Source organism: Helianthus annuus, chromosome 3 (genome assembly GCF_002127325.2).
Source record: "Helianthus annuus cultivar XRQ/B chromosome 3, HanXRQr2.0-SUNRISE, whole genome shotgun sequence".
NCBI classification, from domain to species: domain Eukaryota; kingdom Viridiplantae; phylum Streptophyta; class Magnoliopsida; order Asterales; family Asteraceae; genus Helianthus; species Helianthus annuus.
The window spans coordinates 55,143,518-55,160,861 of NC_035435.2; positions in this window are offsets into that span (position 1 = coordinate 55,143,518).

Genomic DNA, 17,344 nt, shown 5'->3' on the forward strand with positions numbered 1-17,344 from the left:
ATCTAGGCGGTAGTTGGGATAAGAACCTACCCCTAATCGAATTCTCCTACAACAATAGCTACCATACCAGCATAAAGGCTGCGCCTTTCGAGGCATTATACGGTAGGAAGTGTAGATCGCCTGTTTGTTGGGCGGAACTGGGAGAGGTCCAATTATCAGGACCAGAGATAGTTTTCGAGACAACGGACAAGATTGTCCAGATTCGGGAACGTCTCAAAGCTGCCCGTGATAGGAAGAAAAGTTACGCTGATCCGAAGCGTAAGGATTTTCACTTTGAGGTAGGTGAAAAGGTGTTACTAAAGGTATCACCCTGGAAGGGGGTGATGCATTTCGGTAAAAAGGGTAAACTGAGCCCGAGATACATAGGACCTTTTGAGGTTATCGAACGGGTCGGGTCAGTTGCCTATAAATTAAACTTACCAGAAGAGCTCAATGGAATTCATAATGTGTTCCACATCTGCAATCTAAAGAAGTGCTTCGCTGATGAATCATTAGTGATTCCACACACAGATGTGCATATAGATGAGAGCTTGAAGTTTGTGGAGAAGCCTTTGTCGATTGAAGACCAACAGGTGAAAAAGCTCCGAAGAAAATATGTGCCGATAGTTAAAGTTAAATGGGATGCTCGAAGAGGTCCTGAATTCACGTGGGAAGTTGAATCCACGATGAAGGAAAAATATCCCTATTTATTTGAGTAAATCTCGGGTCGAGATTTATTCTAAGGGGGTGAGGATGTAACACCTCGAAATTTTGAGTCCAATAATGTATTGACACGTGTCTTGAGTCTACACGTGGCATTTAATGTTTAATAAAGGACTAATATTGACAAACCTTGAAAGTATGTAAATTCGAGGGTTATAATTGTCAAACAAGGGTAAGCATACTGTATAGTAACCCTAAAAGATGCTCGTACCTTCAAACGAATAAATCATGGATCGTACGGAAGCGAAACGCGGAAGAAAGTGAGAGATTACAAGCTGCGAGGGGTTAACTGTGTCAACATGTTTAATTATACCTCTGAGTGACCCTTTGACATAACCGAAGCCTTGTAACAGTAAAATACGCTCACTATAAAATAATATATAAATTCCGCGAAATTCTGTTTTAAAACGAGAAACTTATGACCAAAGTCGTACGAGAGGGGTTAAAAGCGTCAACTATATAAATTAAGGCTGTTCGGATAATAAGTAAACTATCCGGGGGCTTAATAACACGGGTAAATAACGCGAGGTCCTTAATTATAATTAACCGAGGGCCATATCACAAAGTTACCCCTTCAAACCCGAAAGGTCAGGGTATTAATTACCAAAGATTTCAGTAATCATTGTAAAAAGATTTAAAAAGATTGTTTCTTAACCCCTTACGGACCGTAAAGGTCATGCCTTACGGACCGTAAGGGAGTGAATGATTAACTGAGATCCGCCACAGGCTTACGGACCGCAAGGCCTAAGCCATACGGTCCGTAAGCGATGCCCAGCGACAGAAAGTTGGCTGTTGGCTGTTTAAAGCGGTAAAACAATTAAGGATGGGTTTTCCCAGAGGCATGGGCGCCCCCTACTCGACCCATAACACCTAGAGACACATGCCATTCATCCATGATCACTTGTAGGCTATTGTGTAATGATCTAAGAGCCATTTGAACACTATAAATAGACACATTGTGTGCATATGTTCACCACACCTCAAACACACTCTTCTAATCATACTTGGAGCTCTCAAAGCTTTTTCTTAGCATCCTATTTCGTGTCAAGCTTCTGTAAGTCATTCAAATCCTTTGTGGTTAAGTTTTTCCTAATTTAATAGCTAAAAATCAAACCGTCGTAACTACGGTTTGACTTCAAGATAAATCCTTAATGGCTCAGTCACTTGTCGAATCAAAAGTGGTTATGTGTTGGTATTTATGTGGGTAATAAACCTCTGAAAGGGTTCCCCATGATCACCACTCTAACTAGTTCAAATGTCGAGTCAAACGTGTACTTAAAAAGTCAACAGAAAGCTATTTTTGCGATTTATGCATAATCTGTACTATAAACGATATGCAACCTGTTTAGACACTCATAAAACATGATAATAAATATATAACCCTGTTTACGCTCGTTTGATTCGGCCATTTGCTATATAAACCCGGTTCGGAATCGAATGTCGCAAAAGTTTGACTTTTGCTTTGACTTCAGTTCTGACCCGTTTTAGTACAATGTAGATATGCCTTAGGACTCTCTTAGGACCAGGTCACGTGATGGTATCGCCCTCTGTGACCGGTTCGTCGTTTGTCCGAGTCTTTTGCGCATTTCCGTTAATTACTTAAAAGTTGACCGTAACGCCCTTTTTAAAATAAAACGAGTATTTCGGACACGTGAAGGGACCATAACCTTGCTTACTAAATTCTAAGCATGTCCCGAAAGTTTCACGCCAATCCGGGGTCTAGAATGGGAGTTATGCTAAATAGCGCATTTATAAGAAACTTTTATAATAAACGGCGCAATTAGCATAACGCCTACCTAAACCAAGATTCCGCCACCAAAACTTTTACCCACTGTATTAAAATAATATTTCAGAATTTTTAAAGATTTTTAATTAATTTTAACCTGCTCAAAACCTGCGGTTATGGCTACGGTTCGGTAAATACCGAATATGCCCTTTTCGGCCAAAACTTGAGTTCTACAAGGTCTTTTGACCCGATTCCAGTTGCTACTGATTTTAAATAATACATAAGATATTTTAAACTTATTAAACTGATCGGGAAACTCAGGTTTCCTGTAGAACTAAGAAATCCCTTTCAAAGTCTTTAAAATGACCGGAAAACCCCTACGGGGCGTATAATGAACTATAACTCGTTACGGGCATTATGGAAGGTATCCTACTGATACCACAACCTCTTTAAAGTATATTGACTTAGGAAAACAGTGTAGGACTCCTACGGTTACCCGTTGCGCCTATTGCGCGCACGGTTCGGCTTATGTAACTAGTTTACATAAATTAGCCGATACGGGTCAAACCATATCGTTTCGACCCCAAAATCCAGAGTGTGAATATTAAACCCATATAAAACAAGTCTCCGAACTTGTTGGGTCAGAATCACATTCCATTCTCGGTTTTCGCCTTCCACGCGATTAAACCATATCTATCCCTCGAAACTAACCGGTCTAGGCTACGGCTAATATAAAGACCCGTTAGGATTCTAATGGGTTATTTTAAAACCTTCGTTCCAGAATAAGGAGCCCCAGTAAAAGATATCAGTGACTTAATTGATTAAGGAATATACATTGCAAAGGTAAATACTTTTAACTTATTTTTCCTTATATGGGCTTGGGTTACGGTATATAAAATACCGCTTGATTGAGCATCAAATAATTCCATCGTTGAGGTGGTTAATTGAATAGTTTGATCGGCTCATTTAAACAGTCTTGTTACTTAAAAGCCTTTGGGGGGTTAATGACCATGTCCCGGATATCCTTGGCATCATTTTACGAAATGGCCACGACCTCGACACCCGGGTGTAGGCGTACACCCGGTTGATGTCTATACTATTAAAAGACGTAGCCGATGGTTTACCCGCCTCGGTTTTACGCAAATGTGGTGTGTCTATTGATCTTTAACCCGGCACGATCCGGGCTACTGAACGCAAAGAAGGAACATGTAATTCGTTCACAAGATTATAATTTTAAATAATTCTCCCAAGTTATAAAAGAATTTGTGCCTCGTGTATTCAAATCAATTTTATTAAACATTTACAAAAGAGTCGGTTGAATGTATTTACCAGTGTAAACTGACGTATTTTCCCAAAAAGATTAAGTGCAGGTACTACACGTAATTGGCTGGCATTAGCTCCATAGCATCGTTAAGAAGCCTCGCAAGCTTGATGTCTTATCTGTTGAACTACATTTTTATTTATTTTGATCCATCCTGTGGATACTATTCAACTACTTGTGATACATTTGATATTACAGTAAATGGTTGAATTATATTTAACTTTATGCTTCCGCTGTGCATTTATATATTGTGGTTTGACTATATTGTTGCCAACTACGTCACGATAATCCCCCACCGGGCCCACCGGTGATACACGTGGAAATCGGGGTGTGACAGGTACATATTTAACGATTCACGGAGAGATGTTAAAGCTGGCATCATTTACATCTTTAGCTTCTATGCAGATTTTAAAAGTACTCCTTTCCCTAACTTATGAGCCATCAGTAGAACGCCCAAAGTAAAAGTAAACAATCGGTAAGAAATTTTCATGTAAACAATATTGAGTAGAAAAAAAATACACAAATTTAAAGAAAAAAACAGCAACAACTATAACTTTCTACTTGTAAACTAAAAGGCTCAGATGCACAACTCATCATCGCCATCATCAAGAAAGGACAACTCGGTGCCTCCACGACTGCAACGGAAGTTGCCACACCAAGTAGCAAGCAAACATAATCATTGTCGGGTTATATAGTACCTTCAACATTTCAAGTCTTCAATTGCAAGACCCATGACCTCCTATTTTGAGCCGAAAAAACAAAGCGGCAATTGATTCATCCATACGCGTGCTCGTGGAACTACAAACGTGACGGTATGACGGTTCGATTCTAGAGTACCTCCATAATCTACAATCATCCAATCTGTAATAAAAATAATCAGTCATTGTTTGAGATCGAGATCTACATTTTCTTGGCTATATACATAAACAACAACAAAGTACCTGATTGAAGAGATATAGAAGCAAAGCGAGACAAATTTTTTTAATTTAGGCATCGAACTCATGCAACACATCAAGAGCAAATGTATTTTTAGTCGATTACATACAAATGACTATGTGTATAAGAGTCATCAGCCCTTAAGACAGTTGTCACCACAAACACACGTCCATAACCGCTAGATATCGGCATATGTTTGTGAAACTGGGTTGACCGTACAAGACATGCAAGTTGTTTCTTATTATCCCGTTTAAAAACAGCAGCACCACCATCACTTGCACCTGCAAAAATCTTTGGAGTGTCAATCTCGATAAAACTTTATACTACAATAACTGCCTAAACAACTGCACAAACCAATATCAAGTTCAGTTCAGTTAGTACCATAAATATGCTTACATAATTTGAACAAACCATAAACCACTTAAACCAAGCATGATGTCATACTCTTCTTACTTGATGCTTAAGAAGAAAAAATCGTTTGATTTGCTGGTGTACGCAAGCCCAAAAACCTGTAGTTCAAAAGGGCTTCCTGAACTCCTGACTTACACATCCACATTCTCTCACCTGCATCACAGGAATAACCATTTTAACACATTCATTTGGGATAAATTAATTAGTGACAACTATATAATTCAAAATCTAGCAGTAGCATACCTCTAAAGCCTTGTGAATTTCAGCCTCACTCGTGGCTGCATCCTCAACATTTATAGTAAGCCCAGGAGGAGCCCTACTTACACAATGAATCTTCCGCACTTGAACTTTAACCTACGAATTTTGAAATTTGAATTACATGTTATCTGTCAATTCATAATCTAATTTAACATAATAAATATAACACTTGTTCAGTAACAAATAGTATAATATACAATAATCATTATCCAAAATTCAACCAATCTATCTTTCCTACTTCATGGTTCATAGATCATAAAACAATGAAAATCAATTTAAAGACAAGAATTGACTTACCTTGAAACCATCCACCGAACCCCAGATCTCCGAAATCATCATGTGCAGTATGCTTCTTCAATGAACCCTAGTTTGGCAACCACCCGTTATTGATGAATGCATAAGTTAGAAATCACTAAAACCCTAGCTACCATTGAAGAGGCGGCGGCTAGGTCTTTGTTTGAAGATATGGTGAATTCAATTTTATGGTGAATTCACCATATACCTACACCATATGACACGATTCAATTCAATCCCAATAAAATATGGTGAATTCAAGATATCATCTTATCTTTGCTTGAAGCATACTAAAGTTGCAGGTTTCACATACCTTGAAATCAAGAAGATGATAGCCATAATCTCGAACGTAAATAAAACATTCTTGATTAAATTTGAATGATTGATGGTCGGTCTCACGTATTGATGGAAGACCAATGACCCGATTTCATCTGGGACCGATACCCGACTTCAATTCATTCATATGGTCCATAATTGGTTCTCGGAGAATGCTCACCCCTACATAAAAAATCTCATTAAATTATTATTCGGGTATCAACAATTTTAACCCACTAAAATCATGATCAAGATTATGTTTTAAACAAAATCTTATTAGATTATGCTTTGATTCGTAAAATTCTTGATTGTAAAAAAGGTCATTCCACACTATCAAGATTCATTTTTATCCACAGGTATGGTTGATTGTAAAAGAAAAAAAAAGTCATTCCACATGTATGGCTGAAGACTAATGCGATTTTTTGCCTGCGTTTATCATATGCAATTAAACTTGCATAATATTTATCAGATACTAAAAAAATGAAATAGTAGGAACCTTGTCAAAACTCTTCAAGGTGCTCCACAACCTCAGCTATGGTTTCCTCATTCAGCTCGTCCCATGTTTGTACAGACGACCTCCATTTATACCATAAAATCGAGACCTAATAGAAGGAAATTGAGACTATTATGCGTTTTTAGTTATAAAAGTTGGATATCGAATGAAAACAATAGCTGATCTATACCTTGCCTCGGATGAAATTAACTCTTGTGTAGTCACCAGAGTTACCTTACGGCAGTGGTGAGTCGCTAGTAATTCCAAACTGAAACATAGATTGAATGAGAGGTATACGGCTGGCATTTTTAGGGATCAAAATTTATATCCAGTTATCCACCACAAAAAAAAATACTACCTAAAAGATAGTCCGCCAAAACAAAAACAAATGGAATTAACTTTCTTACTTGTCTGGATAGCATGGACAGAGAAGTTGCGGAAGTAAATGTTCCCAAAGAAAATTAATAAAAAAAAACATAAGACACCAGCAACCCTATACTTGTTAACAGAATAATGAGTAAAAACATTACTTACAATTGAGATGACTGACAAGAGAAAGGTGATTCTGATGATTTCTGTATACCTTGTTTTTATAAAATGGAGCAAAAACTTCTTCTGTTTGTAGAATCCTAGTAAGATCAAATATATGATCAATTTTTGATAACCATCGCTCAATTTCTTCAGCATGTAGCTTAAAGGCTGTATTAATACCACAAAAGTATATTCTTCAGCACCCAACTTTATATTAGTTCAAGAACATAAGAGGTATGTAGTCAAAGGCAGAGAATCTTGAAAGATGTGTAATATACCTTGGTTCCCAATGCCTTCAAATCCTATAAAGATGAAATTCACGGGTTCCGGAAGATACATGTGTTCAACTTCTAAGATCTGTAGATATTTGGCAATATTTCCTGAAACAAATGGAAGAAATGAGGACATGAAGCTTCAATGGACAAATCATCTGAAATCTGGTAAAATCAGAAACAAAGATCCAACAAAGAATACATTAATAACATCAAAAATCAAGGATCCAATATACCGAGAATAAGAATATCAAAAGGAAAAGGGTTAAGATTAGCACTTATTGATCGATAAATTGGAAGCAAGAAACATACTGAAAATCATAAATTGGAAGCAAGAATCAAAGATTTACACCGGATTATGCTCATGCTTGATGATTGCTGATGCGATTAGGGTTTGTGGGGATGAACGATCGTTATCTTCTTTGCGAAATGAAGTGAAACGGCCAGAATGATAGAATATCAAAAATTAGGGTTTAAGGTGCAAGAAGAGAATAAGCATATTTATATCGTGGGTGTGATATGACCCGAAATAAAACGGATCCCGCGTCCTAGAAAAAAATATATTAGAACGGATTCCCTCTCAAAATCACTATCTACTCCATCATATGATGCCACATAAGCAAAATGGTTCCACCATTCAAAGACAAATAGCCCAAATCATCTCATTTATTAATATATATAGATATAGATTATAGTAGATAGATTTGAACCGACAAACATACAATTTTTGTCTTTTATACTATCCTAAATTATGGATTGGGTAGTTTTCAGTTTCACTCTCTATTAATATTTATAGATCGATTGGGCCTTCTAAAATTTTGAATTTCACTCTTTCTCCTTTATATGAAAAGTTTGTTGGTTCTTCTCCTTTGCATTAACCATCATTCGAAAACTCAGTTAAAAAATGATATGTACATATTACATGAGGGCATTCAAGTAATTTCCCCCTTATTCCATCATATTTTATAATTTATACAAAAATAAAAATAAAACGTATCATTCTCACTCCTCTATCTCTCTACCTAGCGTTCACAATTGATCCCTTATATTTGTATGAGGGGGTTGGTTATATTATAAGGAATGATTATGAGTGGTTGTGAGTAGAGGAGAAAGAAAATATATGGGAATGTTACCGTTCATCTATACATATATGAGAAACACGGTTCACCCCTTATAATTTCTAATATTTTCAAAAGTGGTTGTTAGTGGTGGAAAGAGAAATGTTAATAATAAAGGTACTAAAATATTATTCAATTGAGAAGGGGAGTGAAAAGATAGTGATATTTATTGTAATTATATGAATATGGATAAAGAATCCAATATGAATGCTTTATATCTATTCTCCCTCTACCATAGCCTCCCACCACAACACCGTTGTCACCATCACACCATAACTTCCGACAACCACCATTTCAGCAACCATCATCTCCCCACATTTCTTGCTTACACTGCCACTATCCGATCGCTTCTGATGTTATCCTTCCACTACAATACTGTCGTCACTATTGCACAACATCTACTTCCCTAACATGCTAACCCGAGATTGAATGAAGTAGAAGGAGCAAGGAGGATGAGAGAGCAATATCTAAACTCATGATTCTGAGACAACAGATCTGAACAAGGAAGCCGTAATAATCGTTGATTTGGTTAAGCGCGACAACAATGACAATTTGCCAATGAAAGTCAAGGTGGTACAGCCATTCGACTCGTTGTTGTAGGTTGAGCATCTCTAGAGCAATATCTTGAACAAGAAAAGAGATAAAAAATGGTTTTCTAAATGTTTAAGCTCATGACCAGTAAGGTGTTTTTAGGGTCCATTTTTTCTTGTTTTTCCACGTCATTTATTTTTTCTTATTGTGAAACTCGTTTTTGGCCTTTGTTTTTTATGTAGTTCTTGGCCAAAAACTAGAAAAATGTATATCCATTATGAAAATCGTTGTCTGACACAAAATTGTAAGTCTAAAGGATAGCCTAGCGATTTTCTGGTATCCTCATGCATTCAAACATACCCCAATCAAGACACATGATAAACAAACTACTTATACAATCTAAAAAATTTCAATGACGCTGGTTACAAATACATTATGGTCTCCAACTTCTTAGGATATATGTAATCCTTTGTTTTCATTATACATCCCGACCAAGATTTAAATCCCTAAGAACCATAACCCACATTTGGAGTATCTCACATAGCTCTTGCTCCTTTCTTAACATTTTGGAACCTTAGGCAGACGAAGAAAGTAATCATCTCGCAAGTACACCAATATGTTGTCTAATAAGATAATAACCAACCAATCAAGTGTTAGTTAAGACCTAAGATTTATGAAATCATAAACACAACATGAACGCTTATCTAATCATATAACTAGAAACTCATACTAAGCATATCTCACACAATACATGGGATATCGTTCCTTCTCACCTTGACTTGGTAATACTAGTTATACAAGTTGGCTGGTATAATTATGATGAAAGTTCATGTTATGTTACAATAAGTTATGTTATAAGCAACGCTAGATGAATAACGTTTAAGCAATATATCCCTTATGAATTATTATTGTTATTATTATTATATAATAATAAAACCTTGGTAATGATTAAACTTTTTTTATTTATAGAAGGCTAAGAGCATTCACATCCAGCTCCCTAAAAATATACATACATTCTACTAAAAAACAACTCCTATATCAATATATTTTCACTAAAAATAAATATTTTTTCTCTCTCTTTTTCAATTAAATAATATTTTTATATCTTTATCATTAACATTTTTATTTTTTCTTCACTCACAACCACTTTCAATATATATTAAAAAATTATAGTGGGTGAACAGTGTCCCCTCAAATATACAGATGAACAGTAACATTTTCTCTCTCCTTCACTCACAACCACTTTTTATACTTTTTATATTTTAAAAACCACACACACTGATTTTGATTCCCAGGATGTGAATGCTCTAAATGGATCAAGTCTGCCCTTCCTAGTAAACTCTTACAACATAGGATATTATATATTATATACTATAATTTTGCAACAAGATTGTGCAAAGTGTGTTGTAACTTTGGCTTTAGTTGTTTTATGTGCATGTCTTTGTTGTACTTTGTGGTCACTATATATTATATTATATATACATATAATTTGCAACATATCTATGCATTATGATTTGTAACATAATATTCAGTGGGTTGTATCCACTAAAGACAAATTTGTATTTCATTTAAATACTATAAATAATTTTGTGAGTTAACACGGCGCAACGTGCGTGTGTGGTTAAACGTTTTTACGTCGTCTATTTTTTCCGTTTGACAGGTTCATCATAACCCTCGGGTCCTAGATCAACTTAGTTATTTTTTATATGTTTTACGTTTCGATTTAATTTCTTCCCATTAACACGCTGCAACTTCATTGTTGGTGATCGCTGGTAGTAGTGTGGCGTTGGTGTTCGCCCCGCCGCAATACAGGGGTACTTAATACTAGTTTTAATTTATTATACAACTTGGCAAACACTTGTTAAAACGAAGAAAGTCCACGGTCCTCTATATCAAATTAGACTTTAAGCAATCCCTAGTGATCGGTTATTATATAATTTAAACTTTAGTCTTTCAAAAAAAAATATTATTTAAACTTTGGAAACATAAATTTGACTAAGACCTTAAGCAATCTCATGCCATATACGATAAATGGAATATCATCCCTTCTCACCTTCACTTGTGATACTAATTATATTAGTATTGGGGCAGTTCTAATGGTGGCGGCCTGAGAGATTTGGAAAGCGAGAAACGAAAAGACGTTTAACAACAACCAAATTTATTTCTATAAGACGGCGGGCATCATAAAAGAAAACTCTTACGTTTGGATTACAACTAGATCGAAATTTTGTAATATTGATTGGACGAGATGGTGTTACTTTAACATTTGAGATGTAATTTTGTAATTGCCAGGTTCCAGTTTCTTGCTAGGCCTGTTTCTATATTAAGATATAGAAGTTCCGTCGTTCAAAAAAAAATTATACTAGTTTGTTGCTATAATGATGAAAATTCATCTTGTATTATTAATTTTTTTAACGGCCAACAAATAATTTTATTAAAGTTAACCACAAGTTAACGATTTCAGTACATCTGTCATCCGGTTACATCATTCACACACCAAAACAAAGTAGATCAAAGTGATACCACTCATCCCACGTACACATATGTCCTGCAGCTCGGTTCCTAAGCCATAGGTACCCCATCATTTTTATCTCTTCTTTAATCCTTGTAAGATTTGCCGAAATTGATTAAAGATCATGTCGTTACCGATCTTCCATAGGCACCAAATTGATGTTTGAATAACCGTGAACACAACTCTTCTCCATTTTGCAGACCCCCTAAGTTGGTATGTATGTGTTACCAGATCTCTCATCTCTAATGCACCAGCCTGAAACAAATTACCACACCAATTGCGCAAAGGGAAATGACACAAAAAAGTGAAGTGCAGTTTCATCAGCCTCCTGACATACTTTACATATTGTAGGACCAACGTTTACATTCTGACGAGCCAAAGCGGTCAGCGTCAGCACCCGATTAAAGCTCAAGCTCCAAGTTAGAAAGTTAACCTTAATAGGGACCCAACTATTCCACTCAAAATTTAATACCAAGTTCGTGTAGTTGACCTTTTGCAGCTGCATTTGTTGGATTTATATGTACGGGTTCGATAAGTCAACGCTGCTGACCGAGCTATGACCCGTAAGAGTTACACCTTGGGCAACGAACATTAAATCCACTTAACTTAGTTAACTGGTAACCACGAACAATTAACGAAACGAAATATATAATTATCTAGAATAATTATATATCCGCGAGAAACGAAATTTATTATTTATACGGGTTATAAATAGTATATCATTTAATTACTTATTTAATTAAACTTTGTTTTTCGGGCTTCGTATCGCGTGTGGGCTTGAACTTATTATATTGGGCTTTAGGGCCTAAGAATAATTAGAGATGTTAACCTAAATATATTACTATATATATTTTACGTTAATCATTTCTTGGTGGTCTAGTCCTCTGCCGTAACACATCACAAAAGCAAAGGAAGTCAATTTTGTGAGAAAATCACAAAATAGAAGTTGGCTTTCAAAGCAAGAAATACGGCCATCACCTTTTAAGTGCTGCCCTATTTTTCCTTTTCTTTGCATTGTGAGGACCGGTCAAGCCAAAGCCGCCATCGCTCAGTTCGTATTCGTGTCTAGCACTCGTTCGTTGTACCTTGGTGTCTCACACGGTTAATTATTAACCACAAGGGTATAATTTTTCTCATCGGTAGATTAATTATTATATATACCGTATTTGTATGTTTGTAACCATGATCCTGTTCGGTTCACTTTTGGTGTTGATTATATATTTATTCCGCTGCGTATTTATTAATTATATATTTAGTTAATAAAATATGTCAAACCCGTTTTGATAAAAAGTAAAATTGACACCACTGAATCCCAACAGTGGTATCAGAGCCACGCTTACAACATGCAAATCAGAACCGGTCCTTTTAACCGGTTATAGATCTCAAACTTTAACTTGTTTAAAGTTTCAGATCTAAATATTTCTTGGGCAAAAAGTTATTTGGTCAAAAGTTTTATTTATTTTTATTTGACCAAAAGATTGCCCACTTTAATATGATTGTGTTGAATATGTAAATTTGGCCGACCTTGTACTTGTATTTTTGTTATTGTTTTGTTTTATGGTTTTGGCCCACTTTGTGGCTCAAAGTTGTAATAGATTAGGGTTTCGATTTTGTTATATTTTATATTATAATATAAAGTTGAAGACCGAAGACAAAACAGAAGACATTACAGGAATCAAGGAGCTGCTGAAGACAACTAGATGCACTAGGTCCATCCTTGTGGTTGTTTGTCACCCCGTGACCCAGTTTGGTCTTGCTATTTGGCTCTAGCAAGATCAAACAAAATGGCCTAAATATTTACATATTTATTTTTGCTATTATGGTTGCTTTTATTATATAAGTTGTTATATTACAACCAACCTAATACCAAACTTTTAAAAGGTGTTTTAAAATGTTCAAAATCAATTATAACAAGTTCTAAATTGATTTTTACAACTTGTAAATATTTGTTACAAAACAAATAGTTTATTTTAAAATAAATAATAACCATTAGAGTTTTTGAAATTTAACAAGTTTTTAACTTTCTAAAACTCATAACTTAATAGTTTTAAAACTATTAACTTTAAATGGTTATACAAGTCGCGACAAACTTAGTTTTAATAGGTTATTTAAAATTAAGTGTCCTGAGAGATGAAAGGGTTCATCAAGATGTCACGACTAAATATGTACTAAAATTGGCTCTTATGACCCTATTTGGTAAATATTAAATTAACCCATAATTAAAATCAATAGTCTATGCCATCCTATCACAAGCTACACTTAGAACGTAAAAGCGAACCATCAGTGTTTGGAGCCACAGCACCACAGTTGATGTCTAGCATATCCTTCCAAGGTGCAAGGGTTTCGTTGACACATCCGGCCCTTCCACACGTACCTCTTTTAGGACGACTATTACTTTTTCTTTTCTCACCACATGCTCCAGCTGTCTCGAAAGTAAAAAGTCGGCATAGATGAGGCTAAACGTATCAATGCATAGACAAGAGTTGTCTTAGTGGCCCCATACTCGAGAGTTCTGCAATTCTCACAATTGACACTCGTTGTCAGTCTGCCTAGTCACTTACTAAAGTGCATGCCACAACTGCCTTTACTACTGACATAGCCAGATTCTCATTCCTTGTTCTAATTACTGTAATGGGTCATTAATTAAATAAGGAAATATACATCGAAAATACTAATTAAAATCACTTTGCTTATGTAACAGATGTCTAATGAAAACAACTCCTTCGTTCTCAAGTCTATACTTGAAAAGGAAAAACTGAATAACACCAACTTTCTCGAATGGCACCGCAATCTGAGAATAGTTCTCAAGATGGCGAAAAAGCTCTATATCTTAGATGGCCCATACCCTACCGAGCCTGAAAGTAACACTACTGTTGCTCGTAAGGCACTAGAAAAGCATAACGAGGATGCCCTTGAGGTAGCCTGCCTTATGCAAGCCACCATGTCTCCTGAACTTCAGAAGAACATGGAAGATAAAGATGCTTATGACATGATCCAGCAACTGAAAGGCATGTTTCCGAAACAAGCCCGACAAGAGCGATATGACACCATGAAGCAGCTCATAAGCTGTAAAATGCAAGAAGGATCATGTGTCACTACTCATGTGCTTAAGATGAAAGGGTACATTGACCAGATGAACAAACTTGGTTATCCCCTGCAAGATGAAATGGCAGCGGACTTCATCTTGAACTCTCTCCCTAGCTCGTATGACCAGTTCATTATGAACTATAATATGAATGCTTGGGTGAAGACTGTGCCTGAGCTACATGGTATGCTTAAAACGGCCGAGATGAACATTCCACATAAAACCAACCAAGTTCTGATGGTCAAGTCTGGTGGTGTTAATGTGACAACTCGAGCTTTTGACTTTCACTTTCGCATTTAATGCGCGTTGACTTTGACTTTGACTGCTTAGTTGTTGGATTGTGGACTTGAATTATACGAGTTGTGTGTTAATGAAAATATATATACATTTTGATTGTTTGATCGTGCATAGTTGTTTGCTACATTGTGAAACTTGTAAACTAGTTAGCATGAAACACATTACATTACACAAGCAACCTTCGAAGGATGTCCACGAAACATGGTGCATGAATCGAAGGATGACGAAACACATCCTTCGATCCAGAAGATCATCCTTCGGATTGATAAGTCTCGAAACATATCATTCGGGCCATGAAGGAATCCTTCGACATCTTTCGGCCCAGTCTTTCTATGGGCTTGGCCCATAACTGTGATAAGTATTTAGACGTGAATGCATGTAGTTGGCAGTCATTTTTTTTACAAACCCTAGACGGCCATCTCTCCCTCTCTCGCTCTTTCGTTCAAACCGGACGGCAAAGCAACCGGAGACCGCCTTCTTGATCGGATCATCCTTGTTTTCCCTTTTATCGGTTAGTGCTTGATATCGAATTGCTTGATAAATTGATTATCGGACTGCTTGAAGTTTTATGTTAGTTGGTGTGTTAACCGGCCGGATATCGTGTCTTAGTAGTTTAATGATGTTATATGTGCCTGTGATTAACCGAGTATGTTATGTGTTTAATCGAACTGATTTGAATGATTGTTAAGATGTTATTGTGTATCGGTTAGTTTTGTAATCGGCCGAACAGGTTAGTTAATCGGCCACCATATAACCGGACTTGTTGTTTGATGATCTAGGGTTTCGAATAAATGTAATTGATTATGTCGTAATTGATAAGCGAGTCATAGGGTTCATGATGGTTGGTAAATACACAGTCGGATTGCACGGCTTAGAGCTAAAACCGAACAACCCGTGATCGGCCGTTATATGCTCAAATGTTTGAATATTGATCATGCTTTGATTTGATTAGGGTTCATGAGAAAACCGATGGATAATTGACTGTTTGATCGATTGCATGCTAAACTAAAAGTTGGAAATTATGTTAATTGATCTGTTTCCGAAACTGTTTGATCTATTTGCTGATATTACGGAATGTTAGTTGGAAACTGATAATTGATAATCACAGCAAAACTTGGAAACTTGTAACGTAACTGATATCCATCGAAAGATATCAGTTACTCGAAACATGGTAGTAACCGTAAGATACCGAAAGATACTAGATGTTCGAAACATAGTGTTGACCGAAGGATAGCAATGACCGAATGATAACATTAAGTTCGAAACATAACATTCTGTTCGAAAGATAGCTATGGTACCTGTTAGTCGAAAGATCTCTAATGTGTCGAAAGATGACCATGAATCGAATGATAGCTGATGTGCTACTGTGAAATAATACGTGTTGTGTCGATATGCAAACTGACTGTTATGTGAACATTAAATTACATGCGTATCGTTATGAACATGAACTGATTTGTTATACGTGCATACGATAGGACGTGAATAAATTACTTGTGAGTGCATAACTTAGCATACCGAGCAAACCAAGGTGAGTTCACACAGCCAAGGCATGGGTTCCCAGGGTGGGAATGGGTTGGAAGATTACTTGTGCATACTTTGATACTGTAACGAACGATTAAACTGTTGATGCTTACGAACTACTCAACTGCCTTCGCACCCACCCTGGTCGGTAAAGACTATGGTCGCGAACGAACTGATAAATTGCCTTCGCACACACCCTGGTCGGTAAAGACTATGGTCGCGAACTAACGAACATAATCTTCGCACACATGCCTGGGAGGCCGCGATGGAACTGATACGATACGAAACTTAATTGAACAAACGCACTATTACTCAAACTAAACTATAAACTGTGAACTCGCTCAACTAGTTTGTTGATTATCTGCTGCATGCCTTGCAGGACCTTAGGTACTTATGGAGCTTGCACTGGAGGAGCGGGACGTTGTGGGCAGTGGGTTAAGAACGCTATGTTTAAACATTTCGAATAATTGAACTTATGGTTTACTTGGGTTATTTACTTATGCTTCCGCTACTGATACTATGATTGTTTTGAAACGTCAATTGTATTGAACGGGGTTTTACGAATTACTTTATTTATATTATGCTATGTTCAATATGATTGATGGCGACACTACCTGTACGGTACCAGGTGCACGATTTACACCGATCACAGGAGTCTCGAGCATATCCTTAAGCAGAAGGGTCTGAATATGCGTCAACGACGATGGGTTGAGTTACTTAACGATTACGAATGCGCTATCAAGTATCATCCAGGCAAAGCCAATGTTGTGGCGGATGCCCTTAGTCGAAAGGACACTTTACCACGGCGCGTGCGAGCGCTACAGCTTACGATTCAGCCTAGCCTTCCTGCTCAGATACGAGCTGCTCAGACAGAAGCCCTGAAGCCCGAAAACGTCAAGGCTGAAGCCTTACGCGGCTCACAACAACAAATGGAACAAAAGGCGGACGGCGCCTACTATGTCACGGGCCGGATTTGGGTCCCTCTCTATGGCGGTCTACGCGAACTCGTAATGGACGAAGC